This window comes from Pseudorca crassidens, chromosome 5, assembly GCF_039906515.1.
Source record: "Pseudorca crassidens isolate mPseCra1 chromosome 5, mPseCra1.hap1, whole genome shotgun sequence".
Lineage (NCBI taxonomy): Eukaryota > Metazoa > Chordata > Mammalia > Artiodactyla > Delphinidae > Pseudorca > Pseudorca crassidens.
The window spans coordinates 70194772-70221554 of record NC_090300.1 but is presented as its reverse complement, the minus strand read 5'-3'; the positions used below and the strand labels follow the sequence as shown (position 1 = coordinate 70221554).

The window sequence follows — 26783 nt, the reverse complement described above, 5'->3', positions numbered from 1 at the left end:
CATCCCTGGACCACTCTAACAGATGCTAAAACACACTTCAGTTCTCCCAGCTGGAAGTGGTGGGAGGAAGATACAACATCTGATAGGTTAGTAATACACAGTGGAATCTATTTCATGCTGAAGAAAAGGGGGAAAAAATAGAGATGAAAAGGAACTTTTCCAAGAGCTTCTTCAGCTTTCAATTACTAGAAGGTACCAGACAGAGAGACGGAGACAAAAGTACTGGGAATCTCCCAGCTCTTTCTGGCGCCACACACCAAAGCACTGAATCCAGGTCAAGATCAAGGAGAGCAAAGAGATGTGGGACCCTTACACACCTCAAGGCCACAGAGATAACCAAGTCTCATCCACACCTTTACCTACACAGCTCCCTCTTCCTCACAGGTCCCTGCCCGACCTCTCCTTCGAGTTCACCCCTGCTCATCCTTAGAGGCGGGCTTTGCTCGCTCCAGCCACAACGGCCACACAGCAAAGTGCTAATGGAATTAGATAAGACACCCCTGCTCTTTCTCCACTACTTTGCGAAACAAGAGTTTAACAGATCCTTCTAACTTGCGGAAGAAGCTCAAGAGACTCATTCTTCAATTTCTTATCAGCCGAGGCCCTCCACAGCAGGGCCCGACCTGCCTTCTCGGCACACAGTGAGCTCCATCCTAGGGAGTCCAAGCATCCTCATAAGCCCAGTTCAGGTCCAATACTGTTCACCGAACAGTACAATACCCTGCCCATAGAACCCACCCCGTCCTCTAAGCCTACGGGGCACACGCTTGTCCGCTTTCCCCACACTATCTGCTCTTGGGTAGTTTATCTTTTCAGGGGAGCATGTCCTCCCACCCCTACTGGATGGGGAGCTCCCTGTGGGCAGGTCCTCACACCGAGGACACCCCAGAGCCTGACAGTCGTGGTGCATTGGAGGCACTCAGAAAACCACCACAGCACAGCTCTCGCAGCTGGAAGTAAGCCATATAAAATCAAAAATTCACCACCTCAGGGCTTCCCTGGTGGCGCAGAGGTTGAGAGTCCGCCTGCCGATGCAGGGGACATGAGTTCGTGCCCCGGTCCGGGAAGATCCCACATGCCGCGCAGCGGCTGGGCCCATGAGCCATGGCCACTGGGCCTGCGCGTCCGGAGCCTGTGCTCCGCAACGGGAGAGGCCACAACAGTGAGAGGCCCGCGTACCACAAAGGAAAAAAAAAAAAAAATTCACCACCTCTCAGTGATCAATCTATACATTTTCACATAATGTACTTTTTATTGTTTTATGACTAGATCCTCCAATTAGATTTACAACACCTTGGTCAGTCCAATCCCCATCTGACAGTCTCCCGCCAAGAGGCTCTCCTTGAATACTTCCAACGACTAGAAGTCTTTCCTCGCTCATTTTTTGATATCTTTTACCATGTATTCTTAAATATTGAGTTCAATCTATCTCTATGGGCTTCCTGGTTAAATCCCTAGGAGCAGCAGGTGAGAGGGGGTTAGCACAGGACCAGCTGCAGAAGCAGTGTCACGTGACAACTAAGAGCGTGGACTTTGAAATCAAGCAGAACTGGGTTCACCTTCCAGCCTGCCGCTTGGGAGAAGGCATCAAACCCCAGGCCTCTCATGGCTGTTAAAGGAGTAACAGAAATATAACTCAGGCAGAGTGCCCAGCACAGCGAGCACTCAATAAAGAGCAGCTATCATGGTAATTAGTTCTATTCCTGTTTCCCATTCCGGCCTGCCGCATAATCAGAGCGCTAATCGCACCCCTGACCTCTCCGTGATGCCCGTCCCCCCTTCCATAGGAGGTCTTTGCAAAGCCTCAACCAACATCACGTTCTGTTTGCCGCTGGTTGGCAGGACTGGAAGCAAGGGCTGACCACACCTGTCATTAAAACCCTGGCACCAAGAGGACCGTGAAAAGTCAGGGGGAACACAGATTCTTGAGCTACTGCCTTGAAGGGTGCTGTCCACCCACCACTCCACAGAGTGAAGGACATCAGATGCCTCAGCAGCTGCCTCGGCCACTTGGAACTGTGGACGGTCCTCAAGCCTCTCCAATCACAGCCCCTAACGCCGGCACCAGGAAGGAGGGCAAAGGTAGGGACGAAAGGGAAGAGCAGCACGTGATCACGTCTGTCCTCTACAGCCAGGCTGCTGAGCCACTCGCTGCCCTGGGACACGTCTGTCTCCTCTTCACCCAGTTTACTTCCCACCCGTCAGCAGCTCAGGGGCCGCGTCCTCGGGTAGAAGACACAGGATCCAGTCCTGGCTTCGGACTAAACTCTAGGTGATCCCGGAGGCTCAGTGATCTCTTTGAGGCTCACTTTCCTCATCTGCACAACTGGATACTGGCTTAGACTGCTGGTTTGTTAACCAGGGAAGCCTGGCAAAGATTAGGGAATTTTCTCTAAGTACTCGGGACCAGGCTAGCTCTCAGAAATTCTGATTCAGGACTGGAGTGGCAGCTGGGCATATATATATTTTTAAAATTCTCTGGCTGATTCTGAAGGTTAAGAATCACTGGCCTTAGTGGGCAAATTAGGGGTATGCAATTAACAGGTATAAACTACTATAAATAAAATAGATAAACAATAAAGATTTACTGTACAGGGAAGTGTATCCATTACCTTGTAATAAACTCTAATGGAATATAATCTGCAAAAATACTTAATCACTATGCTCTACACCTCAAACTATCACAATATTGTAAATCAACTATACTTCAATTAAAAAAAAAGAATTCGGGCTTCCCTGGTGGCGCAGTGGTTGAGAGTCTGCCTGCCAATGCAGGGGACACGGGTTCGTGTCCCGGTCCGGGAAGATCCTACATGCCGCAGAGCGGCTGGGCCCATGAGCCATGGCCGCTGGGCCTCCGCGTCCGGAGCCTGTGCTCCGCAGCGGGAGAGGCCACAACAGTGAGAGGCCCGCGTACTGCAAAAAAAAAAAAAAAATCCTTATGTCCTCTCCGGCTGAGATCATCACTCCTCAGCCTTGGGAAAATGTGTGTAAAGATCCTGGCACGGGGCCTGGCACACAACAGGTACTAGTTAAAGGCCCACTCCTTCCACCATCACATCCACCCCCCAGCCAAAAGCAACGGCAGCCACACAGGCTCTAGTAGGTGAGATGGCAGCTGTGAAACAGTGTTGGCCAACCCGGCCAGTCCGAATCAGTGCAGACCCATGGTCCACCCCCAGGAGGTTCCTACCAATGGAAAGAACGGGGAAGCGCTGCCTGTGAATAAACATATGCCCAGAAGAGCGGAGGTGAGCACTAGAGTGATGCTTCTCAAACCTTACGGTACACACACATCATTGCAGGAACTTGTTAAGATGCAGATTCGGAGGTGGGGCTGAGAGTCTCCATTTTTAACAAGTCCCAGGTAATACTGATGCGACTTGCCCGAGAAATAAATCTTGAATAGCAGTGTTCTGAATAGAGGCATTTGGAAGGGGTAAACTCACACACCAATTTGCTGAGCATCAACTAAGTACCACTCCAACATGTGCTGGGGCCGGCAAGACAGAGATGAATAAGATGTGGAAAAGAGACATCTCAGCAAACAGTCGCAATAAAAAATGCTTTAGGGCTTCCCTGGTGGTGCAGTGGTTGAGAGTCCACCTGCCGATGCTGGGGACACGGGTTCGTGCCCCGGTGCGGGAGGATCCCACATGCCGCGGAGCGGCTGGGCCCGTGAGCCATGGCCGCTGGGCCTGCGCGTCCGGAGCCTGTGCTCCGCAGCGGGAGAGGCCACAGCAGTGAGAGGCCCGCGTACCGCAAAAAAAAATAAATGCTTTAGTTCTACGTCTGAGGCAGAGCCAAGGTGTCCTGGGCATTCCAGCAAGAAGCCATTAATAATATCGGAAACAGAAAACCGTAAGGAGCAGTGAGGAGGTAGTTACCTTGTGGAGGAGAGCAACACAAAGTAGTATGTACGGCAGGGCCCCACTTTGGAGGCTAGAACTGTAAGGGTTCTAGCCAGTAGTGGTTTTTATATTTTTTAAAGGGAAAAAGAAGGAGGGAGAGGGGGAAGAGGAGGGGAGGAGAAGATGTGACATAGACCGTATGAGGTCTACAAAGCCTGATATATTTACCATCCAGCTCTTTACAGAAAATGCTTGCCGATACCTGGGCTAGAAAGATAGAGATGCACAGATACGATACACAAATTTCACATTGGTTATTGCAAAGTGGCTACAGGTAGTTTTTTATTTTCTTCTCTGTGCTTTTCCATATGTTCCTTATTTTCTTCAGTGACAGTGGATTACTTTGAAATTAAGGGTGAAAAAAAGTTCTTGTACTTTGGGCAAGCAATCTCACGTCCAAGTAATCTATCTTGGAAAATAATCAGAGGTGCAGATAAAGAATTTGGTAAAAAGGATGTTCATCACAGTGCTATTTACAATGATGAAAAATTAGAAATTCAAATGTCAGCTACCAAAAAAAAAAAATCAACAATTATGTTATATTCTTATGATAGAATAATATTCAATCATCAAAAATTACATGTATGAAGAACTCCTAACGCCATAAAAAGGTGCCCAGGCTCCACTGTTTGGTGAAATGGTAACATACAAAACTGTATATACTGTTAAGACGTGAAGTCAGTCAAATGCACAAAAAAGTAATGAAAAGCACTACTCAGTAACATTAAAAACAAAAGGGTGTTTGAATCTAAATCATGGATTTATGAGTGAGTCTCATTTTCCTCCTTTATTTGGTTCTATATATTTGAAATATTTTATTATGAGCATGTACTGCTCTTAGAGCAATACTTACAAAATTTGGCCTTGTTTTATGCTTTCACAATTCTTCCTGAGGGATTTAGAGGAGGTTCGAGAGAAGGAGACATCTGTGCTACCTTTTGAGGGATGAGCAAGTTGTTCACCAAATAGAAACAAAGGGCCCAAGGCCAAGAGGAAAGCACGTGCAAAGATACAGGCGTGTGAGACGGGGCGACCAATAACACACTTGCGGTAGCTGAAGCACAGCATGTGGCTGGCAGGGGTTGGCAGGAGACACTTCTAGAGCCGAGGCAAGGTCAGATGATGGCAGAGCAGAGGTGTGCCCAGGGAAGGATTTTACCCACAGGCCATGGGAGACGGTGAGCGGGAAGGCAGAGGCCAGCTGGGAAGCTGGAGGAGAAATGCCTGCCCTAAAGCAGAGATGGGGATCGCAGAAGCCCAGGCAGACCAGGGAGAAAACTGGTAGGCGAGTGTCTTCCACTTAGCTCCACTCACAAAACGATTCTCCTTCATTTTCTCCTGACAAGGCTGTGCACGTATTTGTGCCTAGAAATAAAATTAATTGGGAAATCAAACCAACAAGTTCCTATTGTCCCAGGCATTGTCAGAGGCCATTCTGACTTCCTCCTAAAAGGAGACCCAACTAACCCTCTGCGTTGCTTCACAAGTTACTTCTGAGTGTCAGGCACAGATGCCAGGCAAAGGAACAGGTGCCATTCTGTCCAGCGGACCCAAGGCAGGAGGCTGAGTGGACGAGGAGGGAGAAGAAGAAAGCCTCACACGAGGGGAACAAGGCGGATGAGGTAAGACAGGGCCAGCAAGGGCGGGTCCCTCCTCTAGCAGGAGGTCATGATCTTGGAGGAGAGAAGAGGCTGTGCTAAAGTCCCATTCAAGACTGGCTTCCCAGCAGGATGAGAAATGGGGCTGCAGTAAACCAAAAGGAAGGGTGTCGGTGGGAGACAAGAGGACCTGCTCACAACAGCTTTCAATGGAAATATGAGAGCAAGGGAGGAATTTAGAAGTGCAGAGCATGTGTTGGGCAAACAAGTGTGTCCAAGATATGGGCACCCCAGAAGGGCAGGGGCTCCAGAGTCACAGGGGAAGCCAGGGGAAGGAGATCAGTCTGGCCAGCCCTCCCAGCCTCCAGGGGCCCTGGAGCCAAGGCAGGAAATGAGCTGCAGCACTGAGGCAGGAGCCCGGGGGGAGATCGCAGGACTGCATAGAAGGCTGCCTGGCAGAGGTTCATGGATGAGCCAGAGAGGGAGGCAATGCAAGAGGAGGCCGCTGTGGAAGATTCTGCACAGCCCTCAAGGATGGCAAACTCAAAAGCCCTGGGATGAGCACGCCGCCAAGGTTAACAGGGAATGGGGAAGACTGTGGCTCTGTAGGGCCCACAACAACGCTCGCAAATGTCTCTCTTTCTCTTTTTTGATGGCCAAACATTTCTGCATGTCTGCAGAGCCACTGATCTGCAACCCTGATGGGCTCTCTCCATCACTCAGGTGCCGGGACGCTTCCTCTGTGTCTTATACACACACACACCCGGCGCTGCTTCGCCTGCTGCCCCAATCTGGTTTGCATGTCTGTTTCCTGTGTCGACCACAACCTCGCAGACGGCCGAAAGGGTACCTTATTCATCTTCTCAACCCCGTCCCGGGAATGGCAGACAGTGGACACAGAGTCGACACATGTCCTCTGCTCCACACCTCAGCTACGACTCTCCTCTTACACCAAGCAAAACACCTGATGGATTCGCACTCTGACTCACCAACAGTGTGACCCATAGTTGAGGGAACCAAAGAGGTAAATGATCACCTAGAGTTTAATTCCAACCAAGGAAGAGCGGTTTGATGCAGTGGGTAGGAGCCAAACAATGGAAGAATGATACCATACTGTCCTGAGTGAAGATCTGAAGAAAGAGAGATTCCAAGACTTTGGAAGAGCACGTGGGAGGCGAGGAGCCAGGAGCTCAGAGTAGTCCCAGACAGCAGAGAAGAGAGACCAACCGAGATGGCTGGAGAAGGCAAGATATGGGGGGTCGGCCTACGTGGAGTATGGTGCGAGGGGAACCTGCCAGAGGAAGAAGGAGCATGAGGGGAGGGGGCTGTGAGGAGCACGGGGGCCCTTCCCACGGGCGTGTGGTGCACTCAACGGGGCACAGACTTCCCATCGTGGATCACTCCCCCCACCTGTGAAATGAGCGGAATCCCTGAGGTCTCTCCAAACACAGACTGGCTATGGAGCCACAAGAGAGCCTGGACACCCTGGGAGCACCATCCACCGCCCTGACACCCCTGTCGAAGTGAGACCCCAAGAGCCTCGCTCTCCTCACCCGTGTGAGCCGAGGGTGCTGCAGTGTCCGCCCCATCGGAGCCCCCAGGCCCACCTGAGCCGAAAGCTCCAGGGATGTGAAAAGAAAAGAATGTGCACTGAATCAGCCCGGGACAAGCCACATTCTGGTAGATGCTTAAACCCTACAGGATCCTCACACACATACTCCCATCCTCCCGGCGTCCCTGTCGTCCTCCGCGATGACTTCCCAGACTCCTGTAGCAGCTCCATCCCCCCATCTCTCCTGCTCCTGCAGCTCTTTGGTGCTGCCCTATAATAGGAACACCACGCAGGTCTCTGGTATTTCATAACCATGAAGTGTCTTCCCACAGACAGGTACTTTCATTCTTAATCCAGACAGAATGGAGGACGTCCGCATAATCACCATCACTCCCAGTTTACAGATAAGGAACCTGAGGCTTGTGGGAGACCTCATCTTTATCTTCCCCAGAACCACCCCCACGTCTAGCCAGGCCTCTCCCAGCTCCTGGACCAATCATGAAAGACAGAGCGATCAAATCCAGTACCTCTCTCATCTAATCTATTTGCTGCTAAATGAGACCAGAAACCAAGGTGCCAAGGTCAATCCTGGGTTCTGATCACTGCACTGTCTTTCATCCTGTTCTGGTTCAGAGTGCAGAACCATGAGTGCACCTCCAGGCCCTAGTCCAAGGCAGATGCCATGACTCTGGCCATGCTCCAATGCTGGCAGCCCCCTCCCTGCCAGTCCTGGGGGCTCTCCACTGGTGGGGGTCCCTGACATGGGAGTGAGAACATCTCTTCGGGGTTGCAGGCAAGCCCCTCTCTGGGCTGGCTGGCCCAGACCACCATCACTGGACCACCCCCAGGCCTGCTGCCCCTTCCAACACCAAGCCTCATGTCGCCCAGCTCCTTCTACTGGCCTCTTCCTCAATAAGAACATTCCCCGTCAACCCGCAACTGGCACCAGGCAGATTTCCACCTTTTCCCAATTTCTGTCCTTTTTCTTGCTCATCATGCTCTTCTATTATATAAACTAAGTCTACTTGCTACAAATTATAGCTCAGAGAGGTCAAGTGACTTGCCCAAGACCACACAGCTAGTAAGTGGCAAAGCTGAGACTTGAACTCAGCTCTCCTAATTCCAAGCCATGTGTTTGTTCCACTACTTCCCACTTCCTCTCAATTGTAGAGTTCAGGAAGCCACTTATGCACGAGGGGGTAGGGACCACATCTTACCATCTTTAGTAATAATGATGGCAACAAAAGCTACCATTCACAGAGTGAAGGCCGGGTACATGCTCAGCACTCTCCCTACAGTCCTAGAAAGTGTTACTGTTCTCATTTTCAGATGAGAAAGTGAAAAGTAATTTACTCAAGGTCAGACTAGTTGAAGCCCGTGCTTTCAGACTACCACAGTGCTACAGCACCTCGGGTTCAAGTGCAATTCCCAGTGCACAGCAGTAGCCAAAAATGGGGATTAACTGAATAAGAATATGTAGGTGGAGACAAGTAAATGGAAGGCCATGAAAAATAAGTCTGTGACCAGATAAGGCAAAGCTGGTGAAACCAAACCATCACCCTGCAAATAAATTATATAATTAAAAATAAATAAAATTTAAAAATTAAAATAAAATAAAATAAATAAAATTAAAATAAATAAATTAAAATTAAATAATTATTTTATTATTAAAAATAATATTGTTCCTGGACAGTCTCTGGTGACAGTATGGAAATGACTTCAAACCAGGATTCGTGGTTTTCACTCCAGCCTTGCTCCTGACAGCTGTGTGACTCTAGGCAAGTCCTTTCCACATACCTCTGCATCTCATTTCCCCATCTATAAAAAACCAACAGACTAGCAGTTGGACTAGGTCAGTGGTTCTCATCAGCACTGGCATAACCCGTGAGCTTGTCGGAAGTACAGATTCATGATCTACTGCATCAGAAGCTCTGGGATGGGGTCCAGCAAACCCTCCAGGATGACTCTAGTGCTCCTTTGAGTCTGAGAACCATGACACTAGATGATGTTTGGATCCTTTCATCCCTAACCACTCAGAACCTTAAGCGTCCGCAGTTCAGCATCATCAGAGTCCTCCCAATTCTGCCACTCTGATTTCCATCTGACGTGAACTTCAGTCAGCTGGCTCTCTCATCTGGCCATGTCTGACACCTCCTCCTGTGACTAATACAGAAGGCCCCAAGAAACAGACAGTTAACTCCACTGCACTTCTTTTTCCATTTACCACCTCAGCGGTATGCATCCTGTCACTATATTAAAAAAATAAAAGTAGAGACATTAGCAAGGAAGCCCAACCATGAGCACTGTGGCATCCTGGCACCATCTTGAAAAAAACTGGGATGAGGACTTATTCCTAAGGAAGTCAGTAAGGGACTGCCAGATACCCTGGTGCCTTTCTAAGCCCAGTGATCTCTCTTTGCTACCAAGCCAGCTGAAGGAATGAGAGAGCATTTGCTTTGTACACCAATAACACATGTAGATGAAACAAAACATTTCTTGCTTGGTCCTTCTGTGTCAAAAGAAAAAAAAAAATTCCAGATAAACCTTACAAGAATAAAAACATATCCCAAAGAATACTCTATTCTCTATGCAGACTATCAACAATGGACTATTCACTGCTTCAACCCTGAAGTAGTGCCTGAAAGTCTATTGTGGAATGAATGAATGAATGAACGAACGAATAAAAGTGCGCCTTCTCAGTACTGATACTGGGGGGATGTAGAGATTAGCAACTTAAAATCCTACTCTAAAGGAACTAAGTTTAAGAGTACTATGGGCAATGTCAAACCTGTCCATCCATCCATCCATCCATCCATCCATCCATCCATCCATCCATCCATCCATCCATCCATCCATGCATCCGTCCATCCATTCGACAAGTGTCTGCTATACGTCTGCCAGATTCCAGAGGATCGGAAATGAATGTCCTAAAGAAGTTAAAGACCCCAAACAAGATAGGAACACAAATAACTACAATAGAAGGTAAAACGTGCTCAGTGCCCTGCATGCAGTCCAGATAAAGGGCCAGGGAGATCATAAGATGAAGGGATTATTTCCTGCTTAGGGGCAAAGGGTGGAAATCAAGGCCCGTTTCATGGAGGAAGTGCTGGCTTTGAAGATCAATTTGGATTCAAACAGGTGATGATGGCAGAAAACAACAATCCAGACTGAGAAAACGTTATGATGAAGCAAGAGTGAGGGGAAGTAATGGAGGTTAGGTTCCAAAAGTCAGTTGGTCCCATTCAACACAACCATAAATGGCTGGATAAAAAGAATATATGTGGAGACAATAAAAAGATCAGCGGTTGCCAGGTTTTGGGGAGACAGGTAGGTATGAATAGGCAGATGACGGGATTTTTAGGGCAGTGAAATAATCTGTATGATATAATGATGGATACATGTCACTATACATTTGTCCAAACCCACAGAACGTACCACATTGAGAGTGAACCCTAATGTAAACTATGGACTCTGGATGATAATGATGTACCAACGTGGGTCCACCAATGGCAACAAACATACCACTCTGGTAGGAGATAATGGGGAGATAATGGGGAGATAATGCTGATAATGGGGGAGGCTCTGCATGTGTAGAGGGCAGGCGGCATATGAGAAATCTCTGTTCCTTCCTCTCACTTTTGCTTTGAGTTGAAAACGACTCTTAACAAGTAAGTCTTTCAAATTTAAAATTTAAAAAATCTTTTAAAGATATACAAAGGGTTTACTTCTCCGGGATTTTGCCACTGCCTGGACGCCTTCAGCTTCTCCACCCGGCCTCCCTGCTGGAGATGGCCTCCCTCCATCTCTCCTGGCACTGAGCACGACGCCGGACACCTGCTCGCCTCATCCTGGGTACCAGTGCCTGCCGCAGGCTTAACTGTACTTACTATGCCATGTCGTTACACTACTGTTTTCTGTAATTTATAAAACACATACTGCCCACGAGTTTGTATTTTTAATTCCTATAAGAACTTTTGGGATCCAATTTGTGTGAAAGTCAGACTGCAACATAATGTTGTATTATATGATAAAAGCCTCCAAGAATAAAAGCAGACAGTATATACCCCACTTATCAGCAACTCAAACACTGGTTCCATTTCTGAGCGTCACAGATTTCCTTATGAATGACTAGCTTTGGTTTTGTATCAATTTGCCCCCATCTTCTTGAAATCAGTTCTAATGATAAAGTTCCCTAATTTTCAAAGCTTCTTTTTTTCAAACATTTACTGAGAACCTACTACGTTTCAGGCTATACTAAAAGTAAGCATTTTGGCTCATGTAACTTTCACAAGGAAAATGGTGGTACTTTGTGAGTATTAAGTACAGTGAGGTATCACTGACCGCCGAACACACTTTACAGATAAGAACAACTGAGGCATAGAGTGGAAGAGCCTGGATCCAAACCCAGATCTTCCAGAGTCCCTGACTGTTGCTCACTCATCCATTCAACAACAGAGACAAGATTGGGATATTTCCATGATCCTTTTTTGACCTTCTCTGGGCTTCCAGTTTCACGCAGCATCATCACTCCCCATTCAGGGGTCTCAGTCTCCTTCCATGGAAACAAGGAGACTGGATTATGGTGATACTTAAGCCCTGACACTTAAGCCCTGCTTTACCAGAGCCTCTTCACATAGAAAAAGCAGGGAAGGGCAAGAAAGGCAGGTACGTCCTGCCCCACTTCATCCACAGCTGCTCCAGTATATTCCTTCAGCATTACTTGTTGTAATAGGCTTTTCTATAAAGAATCCCTCCCTAACTATTGAAAAAAAAAATGAAAGTTTAGAGCCACTCTAGGCAAGGGAGATATCAACTAAATGCAATGTGGTACCCTGGGTTGTATCCTGCCAAAAAGAAAGAGGACATTACTGGAAAAACTGGTGAAATCTAAATAGAGTCTATAGTTTAGTTAATAGCCATGTACCAATGTCAGTTTCTTAGTTTTGACAAATGTACCATGCTAATGTAAGATGTCAAAAATGAGAGAAATTGAGTAAGGGGTGTATGAAAATTCTCTGTACAATCTTTACAACTATTCTGCAAACCTAAAACTATTCCAAAATGAAGTTTATTTAAAAAGACAAAAAAAAACAAAAGAACCCACAAAACCTCATTCGTCTCTAATACCTTTTCCAAATCACAATTTGCTGACTTTATAAGGATAACACATAATAACAGCAGCCAATATTTAATGGATACTTGGCAGGTGTCAGGCTCTGTTCTAAAGGCTTGACATAGCTCACTTGATCCTCACAAGAAGGAGATAGGTAATTGTCTTATTCCCATTCTGCGGATAAGGCAACAAAATCCTAAAGAGACTGAGTAACAAGTCGAAGTAGTAATGGTAGAGCCAGGATGCAGCCTCGCTCCAAAGGCCATGCTCTTAAAGCACTACACAGATCAAAGCTTTCAAACGTTTCTGGATTTTTTTCAAGTAGGCCTATGTAACTGGGAAAATCCAAAGAACTAATCACAAAGACCAAGAGGTGAGGGTTATGTTTAATACAAAGAAGAGGAAACCAAAGGATTCTCAAGGTAAATTCCTACCTTTGGAAAATCTTTCCTGGAGCAGAACCAAACCTCACTGCCATTACCAATGGCGACTCCACGTGTGAATGACATCTCTGGGCCTGTGCTGTGTCTTGTGCTCCCTGACACATCATTCTTGATGATTTGCACTACCAGCCCATGTTATGGCCTCTGGTGTGTCACTTGCCAGGCTTCCTGCTGACATTTTCATCCCTAAAGTGTCTGTCCAGGTAGATGGTGAAATGAAACATGCAGGCTGCCTTTTCTAGGTCTGCAAAACAAGCTTCAGCTTTCCAAGTGATTAGTTTTCCTAAGAGTCCATGCCGAGGACCTAAGAGTTCTAGAAAGCAAAAAACCTTCCTCTCCAATGTATAATGTTCCTCACTCACTATGGTTTCCATCAAGTGTCAACGAGACGTCAGAAAGCTTCTCACTGCCACTGTGGGCTCCCTCTAGGCAAGACTGGTCTCATTCATTGAAGAATATCTGTTCAATAGAGAAACAGTTCTGAAGAACAGATAGTCTCCTGAAAAGATCTGCAGCTGGCCAGGACCGCCATTCCCCAATCTGCCCCACCATGGTAGTCATTTGTCTTTAGAAGGTTCCAGAGTGGACACCTTCCATGGGCAGAGCCAGAAGGAAAAAAGGAATCTAAGGGGGGGCTGGCTATCCAGTTGGGCAACAGGAGAGGAACATTTACAGCAGGGAGAGTGTTGGCAAAGAATAGGTAAGCTTGAGTGGCAGAGGAGAAGGAGGTATGACTAAAATATAACAGGCAATATAAGGAAAATGAATCCAGTTGGAGGCTGGGCATAGGAGAACCACACCTCCCATGTATGGACATAGAGCTCTGCCCATTGCCCATTTCCAGGCTCCAAAATATGTCTCATCAAACAGCCCAGACTGACTCCAGCAAATGTTGACTTAGCAAATGCTAACACTCAACATGTTTAGTTGAAAGGACCCTGAGAGCACACTGGGCCTACACCTAACATTTCACAGATGGATAAACTGAGGCTCAAACAGCGGAAAAACTCGTGCCCAGAAATAGAACCCAGATCTCCCCATTCCTTTGCCCGTGCTCCCTTCCGTACAGACATGGTTAACAAGGTGCGTACTGAAAGAACCCAAACTGAGGGCAAATCTCCCCTGCTACAGAGGACCAGATCTGTAGATTATCCTCCACTTCATCCAGCATGTTCCATCTGCTGGTTGCTCCTGGACAGGAGAAAATTCGTAGCACTATTTCAAGTGAAGTAAATGACTTGTCAGGAAGAATATAAAGGGTAGCTTGCCTCAGATGGAGAGGATGATACAGATGGATAAGAATGAAAAATGCAGACACAGGTGACTCATCAGAACAAGGGACGCTAGGCTGGAAGGAAAGGTGGAGAGTGTGGGATGTGATGAGGCAAATGGAAACCGGACCTGCCAGACTGAAGCTGTCAATGAAGAAGCAGAGACGCCTCTTCACAAGGCAGAGGCTCTACCCCAGACGGTGTCAGGATGCCTTACAGAAGGGATCCCTCCCGCAGATGGGCAGTCACTCGGTGGAACAAGGCCTAAAGAGCAGACAGTTCTGCACCAAAAAATCTGCCGCCTCTTACCTCTCCAGATTTAGGCTATAACAAAAATTGGTCTAAGTTGTATCCACATGCTGGGGTGGCTCAACCAAATCAGCCATGTCAGAATTTCACAACTGTTCTGTTCCCGATGACTCTTCAGCAATCCTCCGGACCTCTCCACTTACACAAACTGTGTCTCTCTCGCAAGCCCAACTCTCCTCGATGAGGAAAGTTTGCTCTGATTTCACACCTTCAATCCCAGCCAAAAGTCCCTATGTCTGAAATCACCCACTTTTTTCTGCACACCTTTCATACAAATTAGAACTTCCAACCCTGTATGGGTTACTAGGGCGCATGCCTGAGTACCCCTGCTAGGCTGAGATGCTGAGAGACAGGATCCATGGCTCACAGTGGCTCTTCCCAAAGCACATTGATAGACTAAGGCCAAGAAACGACCGGGGGCGGGGTGAAAGCTGGTGATGCAGAGAGTCTAGGATCTAAAACTTTGAGAACAAACCTCTCGGGAAGTCACAATGCACATTAGTTTCCTAAAGATTCAGAAAAGTCCCACAGTAAAGATACCCATTTAATTCTGTTTAACCTGCCAAACTTTCTTGGCGACAAGACCTTTTCTCATAGAACAATAAGGGACCTCAGAGCTTCTACAGGAGCACCTTATCCAATATTTCCACTACTGCTCGTCTCATACTAGACTACGTGTTTTCCTTAACAGCAAGGACCTTGTCTAAATCATCATGGTATCTCTGACACCCAGCAGAGTGCCTTACAAGATGTAGGCCAAAAAATATGTGTTCAATGAATGCCCTAAATCCTAAATCCTTAGAAACCCTAAATTTCTAAGATGAGAAAATAAAACCAAGTATGTCAACATGACCTCCTCTGTATCTTCCTAAGTGTCCAAAAGAATGTCTTACACAGAGAATGTGTTCAACAATTCTTGAAGAATGGAATGCAGTGGAATGCAATGGAATGCAATGGAATGGAATGCAATGGAATGGAACAGAAAAATTTCTCAGCTGCGCCCCAAGCCAGAAGTTCCCATAACACAATAGACTCCTACCTCTTCTCCTCCTCCTTTACCCAAGTTGGGTGTCAAGCAGATGAAAATGAAGATGACAAATCAGAAGAGGAAAGCCATGGGAAAACCAAAGGCCCTTTGGGGTGAGAGGTGGGGAAATGGTGTTTGCAAACTGATGGGGATAAACAAGACCTGTCTGTACCTAATTTAGACTTCATAAGATAGTTTGCTGAATGTTAATTAATACTCAGTGCTTGTTACCAACTGTGGTGATTAACTTAATTTTGAATTAAATAAGCAATAAATGCTTAACTGAAGTTCTATTAAATTTTACCCAGCAAGTGAGGTATATGAGGCTCTTAATTGACTTTAAACAAGAAAGTTATGGCAAGTTAGTTGAACTTTTATTACCTGAAGATAACTGCCTTATTAAAACTAAATTGACTACTTTATTTGATAGAGAAATATGTCACCTCCTTCCCATTTACCAAAAACATGTCCAAAAAGGTTCATACAGTTGGTCTAAACGGCTTAGATGGGGTAATTTTGTTTTCTAGTCCTATTTTAATAATAAGTGTGCTGGGGACTTCCCTGGTGGTCCAGTGGTTAAGACTTCGCCTTCCAATGCAGGGGGTGCAGGTTCGATCCTTAGTCGGGGAGCTAAGATCCCACATGCCTCACGGCCAATAAACCAAAACAGAAGCAATATTGTAACAAATTCAATAAAGACTTTAAAAATGGTCCACATCGAAAAAAATCTTTAAAAAAATAAATAATCATAAGTGTGCTCATTTAAGAATGAATGTAAATTTAAGAGGCAAAGAGCTCTAGGAAGGAGTTATATATGAGACTGAAGAACCGGGTGATCATATTTTCTAAATCAAAACTCAGGACTCTGCTTTCTCAATGTAGGCTACTGATACAAAACATACAATATCACAATTACTGTTCAAATAAATGGTTGGCTCTGCTACTGAACAAGCTGAATGACTTTGGTAATTAATCTCTTTTTTCTAGATCTCAGCCACCACACATATTACACGAGGAGGCTGGAGTGGAGATCGCTGACTTTACTCACTTATTTTTTTCTTTGTGGTATGCATAGCCCCTGGAAGAGTGCCTGGCACATAGCAGGTGCTCAATAAACATTGAGTGACTGAATGAATGAATACATAAACTAAAGTTTAGGCAACTCAAAACACTAAACATTTTTAGCCCTTTCATATGAACCTTCTCCAGCTCAGACCATTTTTAAATATTGCCATTTGAGAATTCACGCAAGGGGACACACAAACTCTAAACCACTTCTCAGGATATTTTTTCAGTAATTAAAGGAATGCAAATTGAAACAATAATGAAATATGATTTCCTACATATTAATTTAGCAGAGACAAATATAAAGTTATAAAATTAAATTCTAGGGAAGACATGGAGAAACCAGTAGATTCACCCACTGCTAATGACTCTGCAAATTAGTACAGTCTTTCTGGAGGCTGAATAGCAACCAGCATGAAAAGTAATAGAACTATTCAGTACTTTGTGCCTATAATTCTCCTTTGAAAGAACTTAAAACTTATTTAGCCAGCTGATAAACATGTATTTAAGGTCTACCTGCTATGGGTCATACTCTATAGGGAAATACAAAGGAAAGGATCTTGGCTGTCTTACCATCTGGTGGGTGACAAGAGAGAAAAGAGGGAAATGATAGCATTTTTCAGCAGATCACATGGCAGGCTTCAGTGCTTTCCTACCCTGACCACAGAATCCTTTCCACAATGACATTACATGGAAGGCACTATTATCCTCTTTCACAGACGAGCAGTTGGAGGTTCAGAGAGGCTAAGTAACCAGGATGATTATATAACTATCAAGATACAGTGCCGTGATTTGAACCCAAACCTGTCTGACTCTCCAGCCATACACGCATTTTCTCCTACATCCCTGAGGAGATAAGATACATAGTCACATAACCACAAAACACAAGGGACAAAATGGTAACCGATGTGCAGGAAAGTGGAAGTGCCAAAGAAATCACTGTCTTCAGGAAATAATTTAGAAGGAAGTAAAAGCTATTTATTTGTCCACTGATGTTTACAATGCATGTTTTAACATATTGAATTGTATTAAATGTCTTTAAAAACTAAAAACTATCCTAGTGTCCACACGGGTAAAGTCAGTTTCAACAAATCTTTAGTTATATAAAAGATAAATATAGGGCTTCCCTGGTGGCGCAGTGGTTAAGAATCCACCTGCCAATGTAGGGGACACGGGTTCGAGCCCTGGTCCGGCAAGCTCCCACATGCCGCGGAGCAACTTAAGCCCGCGCGCCGCACGACTACTGAAGCCTGCACGCCTAGAGCTCAAGCTCCGCAAGGAGAAGCCACCGCAATGAGAAGCCTGCGCATCACAACGAAGAGTAGCCCCCGCTCGCCGCAACCAGAGAAAAGCCTAAGCGCAGCAACAAAGACCCAATGCAGCCAAAAATAAATAAATAAATAAAATAAAATACATTTATAAAAAAGATAAAGACCAGGCCAAAAGAAGAAAGAGCTTTTCTTGTAATAATATTAAGTGGAAGGAAACATTGTACACAGACGGAGAAGTGGACGTGCCCTTTCGGGGGGCTTAAGATCAGGGTTATGGTCCCCTAAAAGATCAGAGAGAGGTATTCAGGTAAAAGAGTTTTGGTGGGAGCTTTTCTGGCGTGGTTTTTTTTTTTTTAATGAAGCTGAGTAAATGTATTCTAAATGAGTTCTTTCTCATTGTCTTTTGATAACAGATTAATTAATGTTTAGAGGAGCTCAATTAGGTTTTTTTATTACTAAAGATATTCTTAAAACTCAAGTTGTCATTTATTACTTCATTTATATTATTCATTCACATGTTCATTCAGCAAGCACTGATTAAATCCTTATCTTATATCAGGATCCACAATGGATTTAAGGTTATCAATAGGAATAAAGCTAGAGCCTGTCCTGGGGATCTGCGCAGGCTGGGAATAGGAGGAATCTAAAATTGTGCAAATAAAAACCTCAAGTTGAAGTCCTGGTTCAACATCCGGCTAGCTGGGGCCCTGAGCAAGTCATTTAATCTTTCTCAGCCTCACGTTCTTGATAGTAAAACTTGAACAATAATAATAACTGCTCACAGGACTATTGTGAGGATTTACCTGTAATTTGTAGGAAAACACATGATTAACTGTAAAGCACTATAAAAATGGTGACTGGTCGAAAGCATCATTAACTGTATGGTGGATTCCATTTTGATCAGGATCATGGAGGCTGGCCTAGGTGACAAAGGTCTCCCTGGTGAGTATTAACTTGCTGCTGCCCCCAAAATGGTTAGTCCCTCACGACTCTGCATGAACTATGGCCCACCATTCTCAGTGCCTAATCACCCATTTTTAATTCTCTCTGCCTTTTGTCCAATTTGGCTAAAATCGTCCTGAGGAACCAAATGGAGAGAGGAACCCCAGGTAAGACCGTTATAAGTATCTTCTCCAAGGAAGGAAGAAAGGGAAGGAGGGAAGGAGGTAGGAAGGAAGGAATTTAAAAAAAAAAAGAATCAGGGTTAATAGACCTCAAAGATATTCTAGACCAAGTCTTCAACCACTGCCTGAGTTTTCACTGTAACATCCCAATCAGCCACTGCTTGAATATCTCCAGTGATCACAGATTCCGTAACTCTAGAAAGAGCCAATTTCATTCAGAGTTAAGAGATTCCATGGAACTCCTAAAAGATAAAAAGTGATGGAGATCTTCCTCTTGACAAACGGCTATCTCAGCAACTAGGTACCTGTTACCCTGGGCAGAGGATGGATCACCTGGGGGTTATGATGGAACCAGGGCTGTGGACTCTGTATGTGTTACCTGCTCAGGGCCTGGGTTTCCTCTTGTTTAAATGAGGAGATTGGGTGACCTCCATTCCACCTGTGAACTGTCCCTCAGAGCCAATGCCTCAACCTCATTTCAGCTTCCATTTATCTGGTACCTGGACTACAGCAGCACATCTCACCATCTCCAGTACCAGGCCCCTCCAACCATCCGTAACCCATCACTTTTCTAAAGCACAGATCCAATCATCTCCCTTCCCTACGTGATGCGCCTTTCACAGCACAGTCTCAAGTCCTCAGTCAGCAATCTAGATCTTTGTCAATCCACATCCCAGCCCACCCCTGCACCCTCATTTCCATGGCCTCTCTACTCCACAGCCCATCCCCAATGACTCCAGTTTTCCAAGGTGCCATGCACTTTCTCACCTGTTCGTGTTATTTCCCTTGCTCAATGACCCCCCTCCTCCTCTAGCCCACTAGACAAATCCCCACTCATCCTTCAAGGCCCAATCAAATGATAGTCCTTTATCTGTGAAGTTTCCCCAGGGTCCCTAGAGTTAGTCATCATTCAATTAGAGTCACCAGATATTTTTTTCCACATACTTTTACATCCTCTCTTGATTACTTAAATGACCTCTGGAGGCAGGGATGGCACCGCATTCACGTTTCCATCCCCCAAGCCCAGACTAGAGTTTCACTCATTCATTCACAGGTACACCCAGCACCTGGTGTGGAATGAATGAACACACAAACACATCAGATCGATGGACAGATGTATCTGGAGGGTCCTGTCCAGCTGTCATTACTGGAACCCTCATAGTTTCCTATGAAGTGAAGCTGCTGCAGCCGAGAAGAGAAGTCCAGTTTGGAAACAACCAGACTACAGGAAAGCTGACCTGCCTTTCACCTCATTCTAAGAAAAGGTGCCGCTTACCCTCCAGGTCACTTCAGAATTTGCCTTTCCCATGAAGTCAGGGCACACCCTGCCCTCTGGGTAGCAACTCCCTCCTCCAGTTCCTGAAAATGATTCATTTTCATATCAAACAAGACAGAAGCTCTAGGTGCCAATTAAGTTTTTTTAATTTCTGGGTTTTTTTTTTTTTCTTCCTGGAAACTAAACAAGAACCATATTCGTTGGAAACTCATTAGAAGAATAAGTTACTCTGGTGACCTCTTGGCACAGAACTTGGTACCGCATTAAGCTGCCACAGTTACAGTTAAAGATCTTTATTAAGATGGGCCATCGGCTAGAAAATAATAGATTTAAAAACCCAGCTAAATTACACACATGAGGACTTCCCTGGTGGTCCAGTAGTTAGGACTCTGCGCTTCCACTGCAGAGGGCCCAGGTTCAATCCCTGGTCGGGGAACGAAGATCCCACGTGTGGTGTGGCCAGAAATAAATATATAAAATACACACATGGACAGAGGTTCAATCTTATTTCTTAACTATAAGTAGCCAGAGCAATTTAGCTGCCCCATCACATCCTGGGCTAAGCCTTCCTGTCCTTCCATGTTTAATCCAAGGCCCAGCCCTTCCAATAAGCTTCCTCACACGTTCCAGAGAACTCAATAAGTCCTCCATCCATACCACTCTCCTGGCGTTTTTTTGGTATTCTAAACAGGTACTAACACATTTTTATCAACCTAATAAAGTCTAACTGCCTACAAGCTAGACATTCCCTTCAAACATCCTCAAACTTTACCTTTATAAAAGCAGTTCACTGAACAAACATTTCTTGAGCACCTAGCATCTCCTCTGACAAAAACAGTAGACATTTGTTGACATTTGACTTTAGTCCTGGTCTTATACATATTACTTATACCAGCGGTCCCCAACCTTTTTGGCACCAGGGACTGGTTTCCTGGAAGACAATTTTCACACGGACCGGGGTGGGGGGGATGGGGGGGGCGGTGTTGGTTCAGGCGGTAAGGTGAGCAATGGGGGGCGGCAGATGAAGCTTCACTCCCTGGCCCACCGCTCACCTCCCGCTGTGGGCCCGGTTCCTAAGAGGCGGCTGACCAGTACCGGTCCACGGCCTGGGGATTGGGGACCCCTGACTTACACAACCTCACTCAGTACTAACAAGTAGGGTGACCTCCAATCAGAATACCTCTGAGAGTGGAAGGGGACGCTGTATATACTACACCAGAACACAGGCATAAACCAGGGCTGTCCTGGCAAAACCAGAAAGTATGGTCCCTCTACCTCTGCATCAAGTACTGTTGCTACAGCCATTTTTACAGACAAGGAAATCGACACTAACATTAAAGACAGGATTCCCTTAACGCCCAAAAAGCGGTCTCCTGAAAGTGCCAAGGAATTCGCACTACACATGCCCACGGCCATCTTCTCCGAAGCTGCTGGCTGATGGCCTGAGTGACTAAGGAATGCCGACCACGGCTGCAGCGGAAAAAGTGCCCACTGTGTGCACTGTGGGGATGGAATGAGGCCAAAGCACCCTTCTTGAAGGACAATGAAACACCTCTGCCCTGTCCTGACCCTCTTGCTTACCTGCCCCGTGAAAGGTTCCCATACAAGTTTCTGAGGAAGGCCTGGAACCACCCCTCAGCACCAGCTCTCCATGGGAACTACTGGAGACTTCGATGGGAGGCCGGGAAAGAAGCAACGACTGCACTAGAAGCAGAGCGCAAACACAGCGCAAACCAAACCCCAGAGAGGCCCCGTCCCCCGCCTGCCTCTTTGCAGCCTCCGCAACCAGAGGAGCTGCCGCCATGTCCGCGCGCCTGCAATGGCTGGTCGTCCGGAACTGCTCCACCTTCTTGATCAAGAGGAACAAGGAGACGTACAGCACCAAACCCAGTAACCTAAAGGCCCGCAACTCCTTCCGCCACAATGGGCCCATTCACCGCAAGACTGTGGGTGTGCAGCCGGCGGATAGCAAAGGGGTCATGGTAGCGATGAAGCGGTGATGCGGCCCGCAAAAGCCGGCCACCTATGTGCGGACCACCATCAACAAGAACGCCCGGGCCACACGCAGCAGCATCCGGCACGTGATCCAAAAGAACAAGCACCGCACAGATTGGCGCCTGGCCGACCCCTGGAGAGCCAGCGCCATCCTGCGCTGCCAGAAGCCTGTGACGGTGAAGAGGAAGCAGACCTGCCCACCAAGAGCTCCTGGGTGACCCCCTTCCCCAAAGCAATAAAGATGTCAGCCGATTTTTCTCAAATAAAAATAAATTTAAAAAATTAAAAAACCAAGAGAGAGTTGGAGGATCACAACGGAGAAGAAGAAACACTGGACAGCCATTCACTGGTGACAAACCATCCCTCTGCATAGCCTGGAAATGCCTGTGAACGTCTGTGGTACTCGCCCCACTTCGCAAAGTGATGCCCTCATGAATAAGAAGTCTAAAATGAGTAAGTAAGTACACCAGATCGGCCGTGACCACCTCAGGGAGCACCCTCCCTTAAGTCGCACGGCTAAGACTTGAACTTGGAGCTGCCTGGGTCTAAATCCCACAGTCTCCTCTAGAAGGACAAGGTGCCATTCCTGTGGGCTAGACACCTTGCTGGGCACCAAGAATTAGCCCCGTGTACCCACTGCACGGCCACATTACACACTATACGGCCATGTTTAAAGCACTGTCAGAGAAATGTCTGGTTCTCACAGATGCATTGGGATAGATCACATGATCTAAAATCGAAGGTAACTGAGGCTCAGGAATGTTCTGGAACTTGCTTAAGATCACAGGGCTAATGTGTGACTCAAACACAGGTCTTTGTTTTCTTACACCAAAAACAAAGTTGGTGATGGTACTGCTGAAATGATAGCATCTGAAGCCCGTATCCTCAGGGCTCTGGGGTCTCCAACCAGATTCTCAGGTGCCTTCCAAAGTCACAGACGGGCAGCTAATGCTACCAATTACCACACCATGAAATAATAACAGTTTCTCACCTGTGTATAGGGCTTGCTAAAGACTTTCACATCAATTATCTCCTGCTCACCAGCAGAAGTGAAGGAAGGAACAAGACAGGAGCTTTAGAGCTGAGAGTCTGATTCTCACTGTACCACTTAAGCACCACAGGGGAAGTTCCTTCACCCCTGAACTTTTACAAGATTGATCCTGCCCACCCATCTCTTGGATGGCAATTGTGAGCTAAGTAATAAAAAACAACCGTAAAATGCATTCGCCACATAAAAAGTGCTACAAAGGCTACGAAACGCTAATGGGTTCTATGAGATGGGCTGTGATGGGCAGGTTTAAGATGGAAAGAAAAAACAGCAGGATCTACCCGGTAAGGGATCTAATGCTGGCAGCCTGAAAACTTGTAGGAAAGCAAAAATAAGTAAAAATAAAAGGGGAATGAGGGTGGGGGCCGCCACAGGCAAAGAACCTTCAAGTTATCGTGCAGAAGCTTGGTTCCGGCAAACAAGCGACAGGAATAAATAGCAGAAAAAGAAAGAAACCCCCAAAGCACTCTCAGACTGAAAATGAACCTTCTTAATCACTTTGTTTTCAAAGTGCAAAGAACAAGGTTCAAGCCCAGTAACAAGGATCTCCAAGTTATAGTCCCTCCCAAATTCTCCCAAGCAAAGCCCCTGGGGGTGGGGTGGGGAAGGAATGTGTCCAGCCAGGCTCAGCAGAGACAGAATGAAAAACACCCTTGAAACAGAGCAGGAAAGGGAGTAAGGGCCACACCCAACTCCAGCTCAGGGGACAAGGGTGTGACTGAGCACTTCCCTGGGGCCTCAGTTTCCTCACCAGCAAAAGGAGGAGTCAGGTTGCTCTGGCCACCAAGGCCCCAGCCCACAATTCTAAGGCATGAACTTGCTGCCAGCCTGTTGCTTCCACTGCCTACAAGCTTTGGTGCCGATAACATACTTTTTCCAGTCAAGGCTGATAAGCTGGCAAATAATTGGAAGGACAAGAATAGGAACTAAGCTGCCTGATAAGATTCTAACAGTAAACAACTTTTTCCCTCTCTACTCTGCTGACCTGATGCAGGCCGGTGTTTCCTGACCTGGAACATTGCAGCAGCCTCCTAAGCGGTGTCCCCGCCTCTGGCCCAGAACTGCTATCACTCTGCCACCAGAGTTCTCTGAAACACAGACCCAACGACACCCTCCGTTACTCAAAAAGTAACAAAAGCCCTCCTGTTCCCTACCCACCACCACCGCTGCCATCATTCTTAGCTCAAGCTGCCAGCCCTTTACCCTCTAATCCTCCCTGGCCAGTCCCATCTTTCTCAGTGATCTCCAAACACACCCCCCAAACACTCTTAGGCCTCAGGCCTGTGCCTGTATATCAAGGTCTCTCTGCCCAGAAAGCTCTGTCCACCATAATAACCCCTACTCACCCTTCAAAACCCAACCCAATGTCTTCTTCTCCATGAGCGTTTTTTCCTGTTCTTCCAGGTAGTCAGTCAGCCATTTCTCACGGCTCCCATTATTTCTTTGTTCATCACTCTAGTAGGGCCTTCCCATGTTCTATTTCAGTCTGTCTCCTAGGCTGGAATGAAGATCCTTGAAGACAGAGCCTTAGCTGTCTTTGTAAGATCAGTTTCCAGCATTTCTGTCTGGCATGGGGTAATCATTCAGGACCCGAATGATGTGCTGAACTGAACACAAGAGACAGAGATGCATGTGATCACACACATAAGTGGGGTATAAGGGGGCTAAGAGTCTGGGAATGGCTTCATGGCACTAGCTGGGTTGTCTGTATCAGTAAATGTTACTCATTCTAAATGAGTAAACAAGCAGTTACTAAACATCTTCAAGGTACCAGAGATGAGAGGTATTCAAAGAAGAGAAAGCCAAGGTCTTATTTACTTTGCTGGGTGCCATTCCTAGGATCTGTCTTCTCGCCCCTGAAAATATCTTACCTGTAAGTTATCAAAATGCAAATAACCCACCTCAGGTGGGTAGGTCACAGAAAGAACCTTAGTTGATCCCTCAGAGTCCTGAGCCTGAACGCCTTCTTGGAGGAAGAGGTCTGCGTGACCTAGGGAAGGCCGGGATCCAACAGGAGCTATCTGGCTCGACTCCGGAGAACATTGTCCCAGGAGCCATGGATCAAGGGCAATGACTGAGATCAAGACCTCCATCACTCCCCTACTTTGTTATCCTGTTTCCCCAACTGCCTCTCTATGGGGTACCTCAAATCCTTATTACTCCAAGAGACTGGGGAGAAGGCAATGTTGGGGGGAGGAAGCAGATGTTTGCTAGAGAAGCTCTGTCCTCTCCAGTTAGCTTTGCAGAGCGAAGACACCCAAAGGGTAGAGGGAATGGCAGCATCTCAAGAGAGACCGGGCTGAAGCAGCACCAGTATGGAAGTGAAAAGCCTGCTTGCCCAGGGAAACCCTGGATTATGGTCCTGCTGGGGCCCAAGGAATGGGTACTGAGTTAAATTCTGAGGAAGAACATTGAAAGACAGGGGTGACTTTGTGAAATAAAATTCATATTTCATGGGAAGGCAAGAAAACTTAAACATAAAAATGCTTCCCTGCCCTTTGGCCCCCTGTCTCCCCGCACTGCGCATCGAGTGTCTGCATTACGATTCGACCAGACCTCCCCCAGGGGCAGGCATACCTGCTCAACCATCAAGAGCAACACGCTCCTAGCATCAACCAGACAACGCCTTAATAACATTCCTTCTTGATGTTGCAGGGGTCACATGACCCACCAGGATGATGCTTAGATCTGCATTAAGTAAACTGTTGATAATATCAATACATCACGTGATGTACAGCCCTCTGTCTCAAAAAGCTTATATAACCATGCCTTGACTTCTAACAGGCGGAACAGTTCTCAGAGTGTTCTGAGATGCTCTTCCCGGGTTATAATGCTCAAATTTGGATCGAATAAAATTTTCCAGTTCTTTTTTAGATCAACTGATTAATTTTCATCGACAATTTCCACTTTTCCTTCTGTGGCAGAGAGCGAGCGGTGAAGATCACGGAAAGGTTCTAAACTCGCCATTTCACTTAGTAGTTGTGTAACCTTATTTAACCAAACTCATTTTCTCATCTGCAAAATGAGATTGATAATCATAAAACCTACTTTAATAAGTCAGTATGAGAATTACATAAGTACACGGTAAGTACTCAAATTTTTTAAATTATGTTATTATTATTAAGAAAGAAGGATCAAAAGATAAACATTTTCTAGCCTCAATTTTGTGGTTTACCTGCTTCCAAGCATGAATCCCATTAACCCCCTGGCCACCCACCCACCCTATTTGTAGAAAGTCAGGAGAGGTGAGGTCCTCACCAATGCATCAGTGTCCTTCCCCATTTCTATGACTCGCATCAAGAAGGCACTGCCATTTTCTCCACACATCCAAGCCATCTAGAGCAGACTCCCACATCACGATTCCATTCCTTCTTCCCTTCCCCACCTCTGCTCCACACACACCTTCAAGCCCATGGATTTCCACCCAGATAAGCTTCCTGCATGCATCACAACTTTACCTCCCCTTTCCTCGCCTCGGTTTCTTCCAGCTGGGTGCTGCCTTCCAATGCCATTATCCAGGAAAAGTCCCCACCCAGCAATGCAGACGCTGAGCTAGGACTCCTAATTACTGCCCAGGGTCAAAGTCTCAGCTCCACTCAACCACTTACTAAATATGTTACTCTTCTTCCTGGGCTTAGCATCCCAATACCTAATCCCACAGATGCTTCCAGAGCCCTTGCCCAGCCTTGTTTTCGTGCAAATCTCTAGAGAAGCCTTTAATGGCCTCTGGAGCCCACAAGATAAATTTAAATCTACTTAGCAAAGAATGAAAATCCTCCC

At 46.3% G+C, this 26783-nt stretch overlaps 1 protein-coding gene and 1 pseudogene across 6 annotated transcripts in view; one reads left to right on the top strand and one right to left on the bottom strand.

Annotated features, from left to right (window-relative positions):
• The window catches only part of LPP (LIM domain containing preferred translocation partner in lipoma), a 701187-nt gene that overhangs the window by 670715 nt on the left and 3689 nt on the right, over positions 1-26783 (bottom strand). The gene's annotated exons all lie outside the window — the stretch shown is intronic.
• LOC137224283 (large ribosomal subunit protein eL28 pseudogene) lies at positions 21754-22173 on the top strand (annotated as a pseudogene).